This window comes from Homarus americanus, unplaced genomic scaffold (assembly GCF_018991925.1).
Source record: "Homarus americanus isolate GMGI-L3 unplaced genomic scaffold, GMGI_Hamer_2.0 scaffold32583, whole genome shotgun sequence".
Lineage (NCBI taxonomy): Eukaryota > Metazoa > Arthropoda > Malacostraca > Decapoda > Nephropidae > Homarus > Homarus americanus.
In genome coordinates, this window is record NW_024713129.1 from 13,732,096 (window position 1) to 13,751,623 (window position 19,528).

Consider the following 19,528-nt stretch of genomic DNA (forward strand, 5'->3'; position numbering starts at 1 on the left):
ACAGAAAATGTTGATTGGTGTTTGTGGGCGGTTGGTACACCTGCTACGACAGAGAATGGCATGACTGCTATCTTGGCAAGTAGGTAGAGGGAAGCTGTTAGCAGATGGGTTGGAGATGGCGTAAGAAGCAGGTAGAGAGGGTGTCAGCAGGTATGGGAGGAGGGGCAAGGGGTGGTGGTGGAGGGGCAAGGAGTGGGGGAGGAGGCAGCATGGACGAGAGAGAGAGAGAGAGAGAGAGAGGGGGGGGTGGAAGAGGGCAGGGGCAGAGGTGGCCGCGACGGGAGGGCCGCGATCATCAATGTTCCGACGTGTCTGTCACCGCTTATTGGTGGAGCCGGCGGCGGGCTCACGAGGATAGTCGACGGTGATTGGTTGGTTCAACAACTCTCCAAGCTAACAAGGCTCAGTCTTGGCTTGGGTCGGTGTCGGTGAGATGATAATCAGTTGTTTCCCGTCCGGCGCCGTGAGAACATATACTACCTAAACCACCTCCAGTAAACACTCAAAATAAACTTTCACTTTAGAGATTTGTGACAGCGTTTGGTGGTGATATTAACCTCCAGTGTTCCACCCGAGTCTCTATCTTATCCCTTGTCATCATCGAACGTTTGTGGCGAGAACGTTTGTGTTGTGTACAAGAAACGTTTCCCCCAGGAGGTAAGTTAGGGTAATTTGTGTTTGGTTATTTTTTAATATATTTATCGCGCGTTCGTATGGCACACACACACACACACACACACACACACACACACACACACTGGTTCATAAGTGGTTGTCTTGATTTTTAAGTTGTATCAGTTAAGGAACTTTTTGATTCTTAAGTAACATTGTATCTTAAAAGTAAAGATGTTACTTATGTGAGTGAGGTTCATGAATAGATAAGTGTTCATGGTTCATAAGTGTTCATGACTAAAGTGTTCACGGTTCATAAGTGTTCATACCACTAACTCACCTTTTGGTCCCCAGGTGAGTTTGGTTCTTAACTCTATATAAATGTGTGTGTGTGTGTGTGTTATTTTCATCACGTATACTACATCTAGATTATAAAATTTACATTGGATTATCTTAAAATACTAAAGATAAATCAATATTTCAAGTGATTATATATTTTTAATCTTTTATTCTGGTTAGGTTAAGTTAGGTTAGTAGTATAATATTTGGTTATGTCATTTTGATGTGCTTTCTGAACCTGTCACGTTGTTGTAAGAATTATGTATACATTTTTTTTTTTTGTCCCAGCGGTCTTTATTTTTGTTCAAGGTTAGGTTAGTTTCCCTGTTGTCAATAATATACACAATAATGACCCAGAGAGAGAGAGAGAGAGAGACCAACACGACAATAGGCCCGAGAGAGAGAGAGAGAGAGAGGGAATATAATTTTAGGCTCGTGGTCACTGATGCTGATATGGGAATTGGCCACAATTTTTCTTGGTGTTTTGGCGAGAGTTAGGTGACGGCTGGAGATTAATATTTATATATGTATTAGCGATGGGGATAATGAGACTAGGGGTGGCCATGGGGAAGGTAAATTCATGGGTGGTATCAATGGGGGTTAAAAAAAATGGTGATGGTTCGAGTGAGAGGTGGTGAGGAGGGAGGGGAGAGGCTTACAGCTTGTGGTTTAAGGGGAAATTGTTTGTGTCAGGGGAAGTTTGACGTACTGGAAATGTTATTGTCCTCTCTCTCTCTCTCTCTCTCTCTCTCTCTCTCTCTCTCTCTCTCTCTCTCTCTCTAGAAAGGCAAATTTACAGTGAGTTGGGAGAAACCGGGAAAAAAATGTGTGTGTGTGTGTGTGTGTAAGGAAACAGTGACGGGTGGTTGTGTCAGTGGCAGGCCCCCAGGCAGGACACGGCGGGTGAGGGAGGGAGGGAGGAGGAGAGAAGGTGTAGATCAGATTGGTCTTATGAATGGGACAAGATAAGGTTATAGATTTTCTGGGAGAACATTCCACCAGGAGAACTTCTTCTCTTTATGGAGGTACACAGGGCGTTCTCAACGGCCTCGGACGCTGGCGGCACTGCTGACCCCCAACACAAACTTGTAAAGCATTAATACGAGAGGTTTGTAGTGAACTGTGAACACGGGGCTGGAGTCGTGATCCAAGGAAGATCTTTTATCTCATTGCTTGTTAATAAATGTATTCATTTATCTATTTATCCGAATCTTTATTTAGAGTTTTTTTTTTTTGGTTCTTAAAATTCTCTTGTTTATTTGTTGTTGTTTTTGTGTATTTGTTCATCCAATTATTTGTCCTTTAACAAGATAGTTGACTCTTGCAGGTAATGATGCTTTCTTCTCATATTTTTGCAACGCTAATATGCTTCCTGGAGTTATGATGCTCCTGGAGTTATGATGCTCCTGGAGTTATGATGCTCCTGGGGTTGAGGTGCTCCTGGGGTTGTGGTGCTCCTGGGGTTGTGGTGCTCCTGGGGTTGTGGTGCTCCTGGAGTTATGATGCTCCTGGAGTTATGATGCTCCTGGAGTTATGATGCTCCTGGGGTTGTGGTGCTCCTGGGGTTGTGTTACTCCTGAGGTTATGGTGCTTTTGGGGTTATGGTGCTCCAAGTTATAATGATGCTCCAGTCACGTTGGATATTGTAAGCTTGAGTGAGTTTCCAGATGTGTTCGATATCAGAGGTCCTTGTGAGGTCTCGGAGTGTCTTCAGTTTCTTGGTCGGGTGGTGATCCAGTTTTTCTGCTGCTGTTTCAATTTGGGAAGATGATTGTACCCTGTAGTCCTGTTGGCTCCTGACGAGAATAAAACTTTCATGGTTTAATTGGTTTATTTATGTTTGTTTAATTAATGCTTGGAATCGTAATGGAGCTGATTCATCTTCGTTAGTGTTATAGTGTTATTTCAGGTTCGTGTTTCAGTCTTTACCCTTTCTGTGTGTGTTGTTATTTTCACAGTTTGTTATTGTTGACATGTGATTCACGGTGTAAATCTCTCAGTTTTATAGTCGTCATCAGATGGATTTACTGGGCTCTTGTATGTTGTGTTGTCTCTGTTTATTAAGATATCAAGTTGACAGGGAGACGACACTCTTGACTTTATAATGAAGTTCTTTACATTGCTTAACTAAGAGGTTATATCTAATTGATGTGCCTGACTCCCTTATGTGTTCTGAGGTATTCTCCACATTCACTTTACAACTGCTACACGCATGCCACAGTGACAGGGGGGAATAGGGAGGGAAGGTTAGCATCTATGTTTTGGAATTTCATTGAACCAGACAGGAGAGTTACTTCTGCCACGTTGTGCGGTTACTGACGCGGAAGACTTTTGTCATTTATCAAAGTCCCATTAGCGCCATGTGGACGCGCCTGGTCCAAGGGCGTGACCATCGATTAGCGAGACCATAGAGGCTTGTCATGCTGGAAAGACTCCCTCGCCTCGCCTCCTGGCTCGTCTCGCTACAGGTTCTTGTCGATTTGGGTTTTCAGCACAGCAACTCAGGCTTTCGCTAAGACAGAAGCTCAGTTTTCATTGATGAGGTTTCGAGTGTAAAAAAAGCCTGTCGTCTTTTTTATCCCCGTCATAAATATGGTTAGAGAACGTGAGTGTTTGTTTGTCTCCTCATGTGTACTTCAGTCCGTCTGTTTGCCCGGTCAGAGTTCTTTTGAAGCTTTGATATTTCCTTTGTATGGTGAAAGGGGGGGTGTCATCTATCCTCCTCTGGTGTCATGTATGGTGAAGGGAAGTATCATGGCTCCTCACTATCACAATTATGAAGAATCTTGCTCACCACAATCGATCATTTTACAGTTAACTATATAATTTTTCCTTCTGATTCACTCGGGGGTTGAGACATATTACAAACACATTCTAGTTTATCTTTCACCTATAACTTTTGTTTCTTATTGTACTTTTCTTTTTACTGTATTTACAAAGATTTTTTTTAAGCTTTTGTATATTGCTGCCATTTTTCTTTTGTTTTTGTTATTCCTAAAAGAAAAAATCATCTTATTTGTTTTATTGTTTTCTTCTCATCTTCCCTTATTACACTTACTGAGATTGCTTTTAGTTTTGGTATTTTTTGCTTTTGTTTTTAGGTGTAACTTGTAATTTCTGAAGCCCGTGTGATATTTGTTGTTGTTGAGGTCTGAGATGTATTGTAGGTCGTTGTTTATCAACTCCGTTTTCTTTAAAAAATCCTGGCTTCGGGTACACCAATATCCATAGATTAGGATCACTTGAAGATTAGCCCCAGCTTAATTCGCCTTAAGATTAGCCCCAGCTTAGTTCATCTCAAGATTAGTCCCCCTGATTAGTTCACCTTTAGATTAGCTCCCAGCTTAGTTCGCCTTAAGATTAGCCCCAGCTTAGTTCATCTCAAGATTAGTCCCAGCTTAGTTCACCTGAAGATTAGCCCCAGCTTAGTTCACCTTAAGAGTAGTCTCCCAGCTTAGTTCATCTTAAGATTAACAACCTTAACGCTAACCTAACCCCCAGATAGCGTTAAGGTGTTTAAATCATCAGGTGAACAAAGCTGGGGATAATCTTCAGGTGAACTAAGCTGGGGCTAATGTTCAGGTGAACTAAGCTGGGGATAATCTTAGGGTGATACGTATAATTAATAATTTAAATACGTTCGGCCTTATTTCATTACGGGTAAAATTTAATGTAGGAACTTAATGATTTTCTGATTCATTGTGTTATTACTGAGGCCTTTAGTGTAGACATGGTAGTTATTGGAGAGGTTTGGGTAGTTACAGATTAAACCATAGTAGTTGTTGTGATGTTCCGTGGTGTCGAGGATTGTTAAGCTGTTACCAGAAAAGTAATGGATGATGCTGAACCTTATTGAGTTTTTGGGGTTAAGTGGTGTTGTTGGTGAGGCTGGGTAAGGGGGCTGGGGCTACAGGAGGTCCCCGCGAGGAGAAAATACAGTGAGGGGGGCGGGCTGTCTGTGGTAAACATGGGAATAAAACAGTAGGGGTCCCGCCAGCCCGTACCCCTCACCACGGAGGGGAGGAGGGGGGGGTAAGCGGCAGACGGAGGGAGGGAGGGAGGCACCTCATCTTACTGGACAAGCCGTTCTAAACACTCTGACACCTCAATTCACGTGGGAATACCTCAGTAAGACTTGATCTCCCTGGGATTCCTGGGACACCCACACCTCTGTCCAGGAGGCCCCACCACACGAGCCTCCAGCCACATACCTCACACACAACACACAAGGTTTTTTATTTCTTTTTTGCCCTTATAGACCAGTGGAAAACATCTCTGGCGATAGAGTAATAGCCTCGACATAAAGTCTCTCCAACAGTACCGGTGCCTGTAGTAGGAAGGTCTTAGTGTCGTGTGTTGTGCCCTAGGCGGAGGTAAAGTTATATAGGATTTATTTTAACGTTGTGTCCCCCTACAGGTTTAAGGGGCTCTTTTTACTGCCACTTTGATTTTACTATCGTATAGAAGCAGATCTAAAGTGTGTCGAGCAACGGAGAGAGTTGTGGCTAGTGAGAGTATGGACAAAGCGCCATTAGTTGTAAGGAGCACTTGAGGCCCCAGGAGGCACCAGAGTATTTGTGCTACACTGGAGGAGATACAGCGCGCCAGGTTGTGTCTGTTAGGTATTCAGCGAGCGAGCTGCGGCCAGCCACGTGATGCAGGTCACATCCTGCAGGTGATGCACCCGCTTAGAGAAACACAATTCCAGATTAAGGCAGCAATTCTTGAGTCTAAATTGTTGTCGAGTCACTTAATTTGACAACTGAGCCCGATGTTGAGAGGAACTGAGTCAGCTGAATGACTTTGTTAAGATTCCATAATGTTAATGTCGTTGTTTGCGGTGCAGGAGTTGGCGACGACTGTCCGGCTGTGTTTGTGGTGACGGGGAAGCTTTGTCAGTACTTATCTTGTGTTCATATTGTACTAACACTGATGTGCCACACCTCCCCACCTGGGTGTTGTCAGACGACCAACAGCTATGTCAACCGTCAGCTGGGTGGCTGGACACAGCTGCTGCCAATAAATGTGATCATCTGTTGTTTTTCTCGACTAAGAATGTGAATGAATTAATTTAATAGGGAGATAAAGTGAAGTTAAGGTAAAACAAAATATGGCCACGTTCTCTTCTGTTTAATGTTACGCCAGGAAAGTCGTTTATGGTTTAGTTTTAACCTTACAGCAACTTAGGGTAATATTTCAACTTAAGAATATTTTCCACAGTCTCTTGAGTCTCGTACAGTACCAACACCTCAGTACATGACCTCTCGCTGTCACAACCTCACGAACCGAGAACAATTGATTTCTACGCTGGCTGGGCGCTCACCTTACCAGGGACGTGTGCCTCTTGACCTGACATATACCACATTATTACTACACTACAGCTGCTGCTCTTGACCTACCACAGTTGTCAGGAAAATGTGGAGTGTATTCCCACCACTATTGTGTGTGTGTGTGTGCGTGTGTGTGTGTGCGTGTGTGCGTGTAAGTCAAAACAGAGAGAAAGAGATGAGAGATAAATAGGATGAGTGAGGTAAGGGAACGTGAGAAATAACTCACTTTCTTCGTCTTCCCTATGTCTGATTATCGTCTCTCTATTTCCAATATGTCTCTCATCACTTTACTGTGCCTCTCACCACACTGTATCTCTCACCACACTGTACCTCTCACCACACTGTACCTCACCACACTGTGTCTCTCACCACACTGTACCTCTCACCACACTGTGTCTCTCACCACACTGTGTCTCTCACCACACTGTACCTCACCACACTGTGTCTCTCATCACACTGTATCTCTCACCACACTGTGTCTCTCACCACACTGTACCTCACCACACTGTGTCTCTCACCACACTGTACCTCACCACACTGTGCCACTGGACCAGAGACCTCCTCACTCCGCCATTCAGCAGACGTGGTGTGTATGGCTGGGGTGGCCTTGATGTGTGGTGACGGCCCGGAGGACGCCGCCATAAGCAGAGTACGAGGTTGGGTTTACACAGGCGGGTCACAGCTGATCACCGTTTAAGGCCGAGATTCATACCATTAAAAACTGGTTTGTCACTGCCCAACATTTAAGGGTCGGACCATCACCACGGGAGGAAGGGAAACATGTCCAGCGGAACCAGTCCTGTGTAGCGAGTGGGAGCCCAGGCCGATGTTTTCATTCATGAATGGTACAGTAGTCGGGGCGCAGCAGCAGCAAGGTGACCCTTGAGTGGCGGCGGCTAATTAGCATAGACAGGTGGCTATAGGCTGGTTTGGATGCCATCTGGGAGCGGGTGGGTGGGGCTTCATGGCAGCTAAGGGTTGTGGTGTTGTAAGAGAACAGTTGTTTGTGAATGTATGTAAGTGTGTTTGTGTGTAGTTTATTATGTGTGAGTGTATGTTTGTGTACGAGTGTTTATACGAGGAGAATATTAATGAGTGTTAATCAAGGGTGGATTGTGCCGTCTGGTCCTCGAGAGAATTCCTGGTGGGCTGGTAGGAGCTACAGGTAGGTGCTGGTGGGCTGGTAGGAGCTACAGGTAGGTGCTGGTGGGCTGGTAGGAGCTACAGGTAGGTGCTGGTGGGCTGGTAGGAGCTACAGGTAGGTGCTGGTGGGCTGGTAGGAGCTACAGGTAGGTGCTGGTGGGCTGGTAGGAGCTACAGGTAGGTGCTGGTGGGCTGGTAGGAGCTACAGGTAGGTCTTGGTTATCCCCTGTAGTTAATAGCTAAATTAAGAAAAAAAATAATGACAACAAATTATTATACTAGTTGGAAGCCAATTGTTGCTCACACACACACACACACACACACACATACACATATTGCAAATCTCCAAGACCGTAACTTGTACCCTCCTTTCGCTAATTTGCGATACCCTCATTAATTTAGCGAGCTTGTTTTAGGTAGTAACTCCGCTCGAAACGTATCACATCAACAACGCAAGGTGACCGTCACTTTTTTCTTTAATTTTTTTTTACCTCCGCCCAGACGCCATATTGGTTCTATGTCGCGAGTCAATGTTGTATTCATTGTCCGATTTCTGTTTTTATTTTGCAGGTTGTTGTTTATTTCTGGTCAAAAATATCAAATTGTTATCTCAAAGGCCAGGTACTAATGCCATGACGGGAGTAATTATGTCTGAATATCCAGGAAAATATTGTAATGTTATTTCACTTCGTCAAGACCGTCCATAACAACCTGTCCTGAGGCGTGTGTCATTCACTGGAGGAAGAATGAAACAGATGTGTACATAATGATATTGAGTGTAAATTAAGTACTAAATTTTTTCTTAACTTTAAAAAAAACATTTAGTTTGTTATAAAATGTCTTCTTCTTTTTCAGGTGGATGGATTTGTGGAATTTTTTTTTTAGTTACGTGGACTTAATACACCTGTGTCCCAGAAGTTAAAATTACATACTTACGATTCACACAGTTTAGACACGTTGGAATCGAGTGTTGTGTTTGGTGTAAGTGAACTGGTCGTGGTGTTGTTGCAGTGTGGTGTTAATGTGGCGGGTATAGTTATAGTGTTGCGGGGGCAGTGTGACAGGTGTGTGGTGGCAGTGTTGGGGGGGATATGGTGGTAGTGTGAGGGGATATGGTGGTAGTGTGGGGATATGGTGGTAGTGTGGGGGATATGGTGGCAGTGTGACAGGTGTGTGGTGGTAGTGTTGGGTATGTGGTGGCAGGAGGGGTGTCAGGGGCCGGGGCTGGGTGGTGATTGATCCATCAGGTGGGGGGTGGCGACAGGCGCCACACCTCAGGTGGCCGGTGAGGTGAATATTGAGGACGGATCAATCCCTCACGCGGCGGTGACACCCCACACACGCCCCGCGCGCCACATTAATATTAATACCGTGCACGCCACTTTACATAGTGGTGATATGTGACCATTGTGTAGGACCCGCGCCTCCTCCACGCCTCCCAGTTCACCTCCCTGCCCCCTCCACGCCTCCCTGTTCACCTCCCTGCCTCCTCCACGCCTCCCTGTTCACCTCCATGCCTTCCTGTTCACCTCCATGCCTCCCTCTTCACCTCCATGACTCCCTGTTCCCCTCCCTGCCTCCTCCAAGACACAGCTGCGCTAAATCTGTCACATACACTTGCAGTAAACTCTGTTATCTTCATGTTAAATAATCTAAAACATCAATTACCTCACAGTCTCGCCTCATCCCAGAACCATGAGCAGTTTTGTCAACCACCAACAGCCCATAATAGACTATCTGCTGCCCACATCAGTTGAACGTCTTTGAAATGAAGCGAAGTTGATGGCGACCAATCACGTGAAGGTGTTACGACTCGGGTGTGTCAGCTCTGCCAATCAGTGACGAGATGAGATACGGTGGGATGCATCTCTTTAGTGTTGATCATTTCGTTATCTCAGGTTAACGAACGAACTCGCTTACAGTGTTTACAATTTACGAAGTGAAGATTTTAGAATAAACTTTCACGATATTTTTTTTTCTGTGTGGTTTGTTAGTCACTGTTATGTGGAGGTGATGTATTCAAATGATATATTATCTACTGGACAACACCCATATGCCTGGGGTGTTGCCGAGTCTGTATGGTGCGCCACCCTGTACAATATGGGACGCGACCTATGACACACCTACACATTCAACGCATCTCGTATCAGGAAACAGGAAAATACAGACTTACCCCTTTGTTCCCCCTCTCCTTCCCCCTTCCCCTCCTCCCCTCCCTCCCCCCTCAGCTCTTGAAAGGGGATCAGTCAGGTCAGTTGGAGAAAAATATATTTATATAACATCATCTGTATATATTCACAAAAGGTCAGTCAGTATGAGGAGGCATAACGGAACACAGCGTCGTGGTCTGACTACCAAAGGAAACATTACTTCTACGAAATTTCTCACACTAACACCTTGCACCACACTAACACCTTGTACCACACTAACACCTTGCACCACACTAACACCTTGCACCACACTAACACCTTGCACCACACTAACACCTTGCACCACACTAACACCTTGTACCACACTAACACCTTGTACCACACTAACACCTTGCACCACACTAACACCTTGCACCACACTAACACCTTGCACCACACTAACACTTTGCACCACACTAACACCTTGCACCACACTAACACCTTGTACCACACTAACACCTTGCACCACACTAACACCTTGCACCACACTAACACCTTGCACCACACTAACACCTTGTACCACACTAACACCTTGTACCACACTAACACCTTGTACCACACTAACACCTTGCACCACACGAACACCTTGCACCACACTAACACCTTGCACCACACTAACACCTTGCACCACACAAACACCTTGCACCACACTAACACCTTGCACCACACTAACACCTTGCACCTAAAATCTTGAAACTTTTCCTTGATCTCTCCCAAGAACTCCTGCCATTTGCATTTATTCACGTGATAAGTTACAGCTAATCAGAACTTACCGAGTGATCTACCGAGCTTCTTTGTTTGGGTCTGTTTGTTTACCGTTGTTTATATACCTGCACTGCCTCGGTAGATTAGTAATTGTATACCTACACTCTCTAGGTACATGGTATATACAGTGTGTGCTGGCTAAGTACACGCTGAGTTAAGTGTATATTTATATGACTACTTTGTGTGCATTTATCTTATTATCTTGCAATCTTTCTATCTTTCTTTCTATCTATCTATCTGTCTGTGGTGGAGGGAAAAGCCGACCACCAGCCACCTAACCATCTATCTTTTAACACCACCACTATCACCACCAACAACAACAACCACCTACCACAATCACCCACACAACCACCCACTACCACCACCACTATCACCCACTACCACCACCACTATCACCCACTACCACCACCACTATCACCCACTACCACCACCACTATCACCCACTACCAACCACCACTATCACCACCACTACCAACCACCACTATCACCCTCAACCACCACTATCACCCACTGCCAACCACCACTATCACCCACTACCAACCACCACTATCACTACCAACCACCACTATACCTACCACCACCACTATCACCACTACCACCACCACTATCACCCACTACCACCACCACTATCACCCACTACCAACCACCACTATCACCCACTACCAACCACCACTATCACCCACTACCAACCACCACTATCACCCACCACATACCACTATCACCCTGCCAACCACCACTATCACCCACTACCACCACCACTATCACTATCACCCACTACCACCACCACTATCACCCACTACCAACCACCACTATCACCCACTACCAACCACCACTATCACCCACTACCAACCACCACTATCACCCACTACCAACCACCACTACCAACCACCACTATCACCCACTACCACCACCACTATCACCCACTACCACCACGTAGAGGAAAACAAAGGAGAAGGAGCCGCCCTCGGTACCTCATACAGCATGTATATGTATACCGACGGGGATATGTATACATATTCAGTCACTTACATATACAAAGCCTGCCCCTTCAAGATGGACGAGATACTTAGAAAATCAGTCAGCTAATAAGCATAGTATTGGTTCAGCATGCTTAGGTGTAGTGGGGTGTAGGTGGGTGTTGTGGGGTGTGGCGAGGGTGTGGTGGGAGTTTGGTTGGTGTTGTGGGGGGTTGGTGGAGGTGTAGGGAGGGTGTAGGGAAGGTGTAGTCGGTGTTGTGGAGGTGAAGCGTGGTTTGGTGGGTGTTTTGGGATGTAGGGAGGGTGTCTTGGTGTAAAGAGGGTGTGGTGGATGGTGTAGGCAGGGTGTGAGGGTGTAGGGAGGGTGTGGTGGTTGTTGTACGCTGTTCTTTTGTTTTTCATGCCATCTAACACACTCTTAGTACGATGCTCTTTTGTTTTCTCCTCCCCATATTCCATAATCATTGACCTTATTCCTCTGCTGGACCTTTCCCTTGTGTTATTCTTTTCACTGGTGTTTTGATTTCTTTAGGATTTTTTTTGTTCTCTCAAATTTCCCTTCTGCCTTCTCACTACATGAAATCATCCTCTCATTTGTCTCTCTCTGTTTTATGGGGTTGTGTTGTTAGGTGTACATAGTTTTATAGTTATCCTTGTACTTCTTTACATACTCTCTTCCGCAGTTGTTATGTTTTTCCTGTCATATTTTATTGTTGGTTCTTTTAACTTCAGTGACTCGAGAATCTCCATAGGGTGAACTAACAGACAACAGGCGGTGGTCTGCTCTCCGACGTAAGAATACTTCACTCACACACACACACACACAAAACATAAAAAAGGCAGGTCCCCCCCTCTCTCTGCAAGAAGGGACTTTCAATCTTGGGAGTGTTGTGGTCGCGGCTGTCATGGGAGAAGACTGTTTACTGGCCTCCCGTCGTCCCTCGGCCTCCCCACACGCTGAGGTTAGGAGGTTGAGGCGTAGCATTTGTGGCTTTTAGAGATGAGGCGGATAGCATGGGGCAGGTAGCGGTGTGTTGGAGGAACCTTGCAGGGAGCCAGGAGTTGTGGGAGGGGGAGGGGTGGTTGTCTTCCCCTCCCTCCACCATGCAACTGGAAGTGGTCGCTCACCTCCCACCTGCAGCACCAACACCCTGGATTATACTTGTTGTCTTCCCAGGAGAACTTTTTCAGTCTGGGGGCTTCTGACGCCATAAACCAGGCGGTGTGGGTGTGTGGGTCTATTTTTTTTCCCTCGTGTCTTATCTGGCGCTGTTAAGAAGGAGGGAGGAGCCGGGTATCCTTGATGGGCCGGACGAGAGCCTCTTATGGACAACGACCTGTAAAGTGGAGGGGTAGTGAGACAATGGTGGCAGCTGGCACCGTGGCTCTCCAAGTGCTCGCTACCGTCTCCTTCACTGTAAGACCCTTATGAACGGAAGAGATCTCAAGAGAATATTTTTCACGGGGTTATTTATTTCACCTTCGACAATAACTCTACGATACGATTATAACAATGATATTCTGTCAGCTACTCTACGGCGTATTATCCACGGCTGATGAATACAAAGTTCATTAAGATAAGAGATAAAAAAAAAGCTCTGCCGACCAATTACGTGTTTTCTACCGTGAGTTTTGGCTGCCTTGAGGATCTACCGTGAGTTCTGGCTGCCTTGAGGATCTACCGTGAGTTCTGGCTGCCTTGAGGATCTACCGTGGTGTTCTGGCTGCCTTGAGGAGACGATAAAAAAAAATTGACGAAATCTTAGAATCCACTTTACTCGTCGCCGCCTCTGCAGTGAAGAAAGATTAATTTTTGACGAATATTTTTTATTTTATTGTTGTTTTGTTTCTGATCTGGTTTGTGTAGCTAGAGGTCCTTTCAAGTCCTCCCCTCCCTCCTCTCACCCTCCTTACCCCTATTTCTTCCCCTCCTTACCTCCCCTACCCTACCTTCCCCTCCTTACCTCCCCTACCCTACCTTCCCCACCTTACCTCTATCTCCTCTTCCCCCCCCCTCTACGTACTCTAGCGGTGGAGTGTCAAATCCACTAAAGTTTCGCCTCAGTAAAAATAATACCAATGAAAAAGACTATGATAATAATGTGTTGTTCAGTAGCCGGCGAGGGTCCCTGGAGGTGGGGAGAGGGGGTCCAAGGTGTAATTATCTCTTTAACTATCACCTGCTGATTAAGGCGGGCACTAAAATCCACCCCCCCCTCCCCCCACAAGCTAGCGAACAGCCAATTAACGTTATGTGGATGAGGTCGAGGGAGAGGGGGGGTGAGGGGCGGGGGTGTAATGGGTGGTGTTGGTAGTCTTGTTGGATGGTCGACTCTATCTCTCCTACCTCACTCTCACACTTCTTCTTCTTACACTACCTCCTCTTCTCTGTATTATTCCTCTTTTATTTTCTCGTTTCTCCTCTTTTCATTCTTTGTTTTTCCTACTCTTACATTTTTTTTATATTTAAGGTTCGGATTGTCGGGGTTCGGAGTGTTGGGGGTTCGGATTGTCGGGGTTCGGAGTGTTTGGGTTCGGGGTGTTGGCGTTTGGGTTGTCGGGGTTCGGGGTGTTGGTGGATCGGAGTGTTTGGGTTCGGGGTGTTGGCGTTTGGGTTGCTGGGTTTAAGAGGAACAATATCTCAAGTGAATGAATTTGAGGAGTTTCTTCAGCAATGTTTATCTTAATTGGTGTACAGGTAGGCTCGTGGTGTAACCCCTCACACACAGTACTGTTTTGACTCTAACGCTTCTAGATCATTCGTGTGGGTCTCTAACGCTTCTAGATCATTCGTGTAGGCCTAAAATCTATTCTAGTTGGTAGTCACAGGTAAAATTTCACGAGCCTTAATTCTTTGTTTATTAATGTGGTTATTTTATCTGTATCTGTGTTTAGTTTTATATTTATTTCAGTATATTATTTTTTGTGTTGTGTTGTTGGTGTTTAAGTATGAATGCTTATTGTTTCCGTCACATGTTTTTGGGGAGCCGAGAGTCAGGCAGCGGTAAAGATGTCAACAGCTGTGTCATTTAAGGAAGAAAGGATGGTGTGAGGTTGAGGATGATGCCCGTAGCTCTGCCGTCACACCGCCATTAGTTACCTGCTTGACGTCACAAGTTATGGCCTGTCGTTAACGTTAAGCTATAATCATAATATAACTGGGCTGGACTGTGTCAAGGAATGAGAGTTCATAATTATATACCCAGGGACTAAAAGTTGTTCAAACAATTATGGAGTATCACTTTATTATTCTTTTTGTCGTGTTAATCAGTTAATAAACAGATGGTCGTTTGGTCGTTTTTATAAGAGATCCGTGAACCCTAACCTGCTAGGTGGAGGTTGTGAGTCACCTGCAGGAGGTCACCCCGGGATATGGCCTCCATTACTGAGTACCACCGGTGTGCTGCCCTGCCGTGTACTCTGGGACAGCTGGCATGGCACTTGACTAGATATAAATAACTCTCTGACTCCGAAAGTGTACATCTGAGAGACAGCTCTATACCAGGAACCGCCCACCTGCCTTCAACAAACGCATTAATGGCTTCGACTCACGTGCGATCCGTTGAGTGCTGTAAGTTGGCTGACAAGGCTACGCTATCAGCCAGACCATCAGACGCATCGTTGACTAGCCAAAACTGTCATCGCTGACTGACCTCTCCAGTCGTAGATTATTTGGCCACCATCACAGCCTTCCCCACCTTACTACAGTTGCTGCTTCCTTCTCACCTTCCACCTGGGGCTGCACACACTCAACAGACACCTTGACGCAGCTTCACCTTCTTCGCTTGTTGGGTAAAACGGAAAGACCCGCCTTAGATAAACCCAAAGAGATACGCCCGTCGCGGTGGCAACATGTCTGGTGTTACACCGTACATCAACTTGCGACACTTCTCTATGCTGATTGATGACTCGGGATTCACAGGTGATGGAGTGATTGTGATGTTTGCTTGTGGTCCAGAATTGGAGTAAAAGCCAATGGAATTAAAGCTCTCTTGAACAATCCTCCAGATCCAAGTTTGTGTGGAGGCATTATGGATGGCGGTGGTCAGTGTGTGAGCATATAAAGAGGACATCACAGTCTTGGTGGAGTTCACATAAACTGGTAATATGGTCAACAACAATGGTGGGTCCGACACAGCCATCACCAGACGCCCTGCTCTCTGTACACTGGACCCACACAACCGCAGTGACAGCACTCGAGCACAGGGACTATTGTTCTGGCTCTCACTGTGTTGCTTCTCCGTCAAATACTCGTAAAAGGAGGCAACTGAACTCTACCACAGTCGTCCACCCATGATTATGATTTACCACAAGAGAGATGTTGTATTAAACTAAAGATTCTTGTAAATTATTTCCTGAGACTATATTTAGTATTGATTCGATATATATGTATGTACAGTGTGTGTGTGTGTGTGCGCACCCCTGGAAGCTGGCCTGGACGACCCGCAAGCCTGGAACTAGAGGCCGAGTGCTGGAACCCGATACCCACCCCAGTATTCCCTTACTTGCCTGGACCTGATTATATTGACGTATATTTAAAAAAAATAATCGATCCAAAAGTTACCTGAGAGTGAAGAAGCTGCCTCCTGAGCTCTGATATAAAGTAGAAAACAATTGAGTTTGTGTTAATCTGTCTCTGTTGAGGGAAGGTCGTGATGTGAAATAATTTACTGTGTAATATATTGTGTACCAGATGAAGCGGTTAAAATAAGGAATATCGATCAGAAACAACGGAAAATAATAATAATAATAATAATGTCACTTCTTATCGAAATCACATCAGAGGAAACTTCTAAACGAACCCGTAACTGTGAATGAACGAGTCCGGTCAGGTATGAGTCCCATTACCGAACACCCTTGAACCTTTCGAATCCCGACCCTCTTTGAACCCTTGAACCTACCAAAATAGAACTCCCTTGAACCTGCCGAATCCCGAACCTCTCGTATCTATTTAATGAATCCCTATTAGTCTGATACATAATAATATTTACATCAGTTATCATTATGTTCGGGTTCGAGGTATTGGGGTGTCGGGGTTCGGGATGTTGGGGTTCGGAGTGTCGGGGTTCACAGAGGTACAAGACAGTCACGTGTGTGTGACCGTGGGTGGTTGAGGCCTATGTCAGGTAGACCCACCACCAACTGTCACATACCGGCATAACTCAGATGCTATTTCTCCCTCTGTATGTATGTATGTATGTATGTTATTAAGGTTAGAACAGTGCATGACTAATCTACTAGACACCATCGTAAGAATGAACCAATCAATGTGTAAATAAAAAAAAGCGTTGATATATATAACTAATTAAATTTTTGTTTTATATGTAAATTAAAAACTGGTGTTTGTTTGTGATAGAATAAACTTTGAGGGCTTTTAATAAATGAATCAATTTCAAGTTTATATAAAAAAAAAAGAATAAATTACGAGTATTTTTTTTATATAAACTGATAAAAAACATTAATATATAAATGAATAAATAAATCGAGAGTATATAGAGAGGTATATAAATCTTGAGTGTTTATATATAGATAAATTAATGAATAAATCTAGTGAGGAGGTACGTATATCAACAGGTGAGAGAGGGGGGGGGAGCTGAGGAAGGTGACGTGTGTTGGTTCACCTGTGGCATGACGTGAAGGTGTGTGGTCAGGGGTGAGGTGAGGGAGAGGTGAGGTGGTTGGTGTGAGAGAGAGGGAGAGTGAGGTATGAAAGAAGAAAAGAGGAGCGGAAATGTAATAGAAGCAGTGAGAGAAAGGACGAGGAAATTTGGGTGTAGGTGTGGGTAACTGTGGATGAACATCTCTGGGTGGAGTGGTTGTTGGGTTTGGTGGACAGGTGCGGTGGGTGTGAGTCGAGGAACACCTGGTGGACGTTTGGGTGTGGTGGTGGAGGACATGAGGGGCGCCTTACCTGACTGCTCCCTCACTGTCAGGTATGCTCCCTCACTGTCAGGTATGCTCCTCACCCACACAGCCAAGGGGTCGATCTGCCACAACACATTAAAATGATCCACGACCACTTCTTGTTAGCTCATTCAAGGTGGTGTTGGATGAGATGAGTGTGTCGAGGATAGGTTAGGTTAGGGTTTTTGTCAGGTGGACGGGGGACTTGTACATATTCTTCACTATACTTGAGCTACTGACACTATAGACCGGTATGTAGTTTTCTGGATGGTCTCGTTTGAGGTTCTCTGGGTTAATAATCCTCAAGAAACAATGATTAGTGGGTCAGTGTTTGTGGGGAGGAGGACGGTGTGAGGTCAGTCAGGGCGAGAGGAAACATGGGTACCTTGAGCATCTATCACAGTAACTCAGTCTGTATTGTCGTCTTCATCATAAATGTTGTTGTTGGTTGTTTTCTGTTGCGGTTGTAGTATCACCACGACAATACCACTCTGACTGGTTATTTAGTCACGTCTTAAACTGAATAATACGCCGCAGTTACTTTGCTTGTCGTCTTCCTAAGTCAGGTTTTACCGTCAAAGGAAAAAAAAAATAGGTGAGCGTTTGTCACCTCACAGTTCAGCGTACTTTAACACCGAGATGAACTTTTCCCCCCAAGATGGAGGTTAGATAAGCGGAGTGACACACAATAGAGGTGGACGCCAGGCCAGGAGCTACAGCATCGTCGGACACGTCACTGTGACCAGCTTAACTTGTCAGTCCCACTCCAATTTTCCCGCACAAAACCAAGCCGGGATTAGAGTAATGGAAATCCTTATCCCTGTCGGCCTCTAGCTGTCCACTGGTCATTCACAGCCTCCCCCCCCCCCTCTCCCTCCACCTCTTACACCTTGTCTCACTCCGCCTCTGGAATTTCTAATTATTTACATATATCTGTGCCGCCTCCTTCAGTAGAGCAGGTGGCTTCTGTAGGTCTTGTACATACACACACACACACACACACACACACACACACACACACACACACTCACACTCATACTTCACCCGTGTTCTCTTTCACCCACTTCTCTATCTCTCGCTTTCTTTTCCAACATTCTTCACTTACCTCACACCATCTACCACTTACCCGACACACATACGATTCATTTCTCAGCGATTAATTTCTCTAGATTTATCTCTTACTGAAGCCACCTTATGTTTGTTTACCGTTTTAACTACATGTGCTAAATCAACATTCATTAGGTGATAGTTGCAGCGTTGGTATCAAAGCTCACCAAACTGACACCTGACAATTTGTATTCTTCCTATCCAGAAGTCTCCAAGGGCCAGCACAGTGTAGTATAATCTCTCTGTGTCTTACTGTGCCGCCATATCTTCGTCTCTTCTATGCCACACATTGCCTATCAAGTCCTTTATGTTAATTGATAAAGATGGTATTTTTCATCTTTCTTCCTCCTCCCCCTCTTGCTTCACACCCTCTACTCTCCACCCCTCTTCCCCCCCACACCCTCCTCCTCTTGCCCCACACCCTCCCCACACCTCTGCCTCACACCTCACACCCTCCCTCTCACACCCTCTCACACCCTCCTCTTCACTCTCACACCTTCCACACCTCTTGCTTCACACCCCTCTTCCCCCTCACACCCCCTCTGCCTCACACCCTCCTCTTGCCTCACACCTCTTCCTCACACCTCCCTCACACCTCTTGCCTCACACCTCTTTCCCTCACACCCTCTTGCTTCACACCTCCTCTTCCTTCACACCCTCCTCTTGCCTCACACCTCTCACACCCCCTCTTGCCTCACACCTCTGCCTCACACCTCTTGCTCACACCCTCCTCACACACCTCCTCTCTTGCCTCACACCTCTCCTCTCCTCTTGCCTCACACCCTCTCCTCTTGCCCTTCACACCTCTCCCCTCACACCCTCACACACCTCTGCCCCACACCTCCTCTTCCCCACACCCCTCACTCCCTCACACCTCCCCACACCTCACCTCACCATCAGCACAAGACTCAACATAATGGCGTCTTGGTAACAACTAACTCTCATTACTCTCTCAATTATCACGATGATCTTAACGAGCCGACGATGATACCATAACTGCCCAACGATTAATTATTCACGTTCACCCAACGATAATATCATCCGTCTTTTGGCGATTGTCTGCAGGGGGAATAGTTCAGGCATGATTTGGCTTGAAGTTTCCTCTAACGATAACATAGATAGATGGATGGATGATCTTATGGTTATTCAAGACCTGAGCTCC

General features: G+C 45.6%; 1 protein-coding gene across 2 annotated transcripts in view; it reads left to right on the forward strand.

Annotated features, from left to right (window-relative positions):
- Positions 1–19,528, forward strand: part of LOC121867723 — a 117,808-nt gene that overhangs the window by 84,272 nt on the left and 14,008 nt on the right. The window contains exon 1 of one of the 2 annotated variants that reach the window (XM_042367788.1): positions 459–657. The exons of the other annotated variant lie outside the window; for it this stretch is intronic. The gene's annotated coding sequence lies outside the window, so the exon portion shown is untranslated. Of the gene's footprint in view, positions 1–458; positions 658–19,528 lie in introns of those variants that run through there. 2 annotated transcript variants of the gene reach the window in all.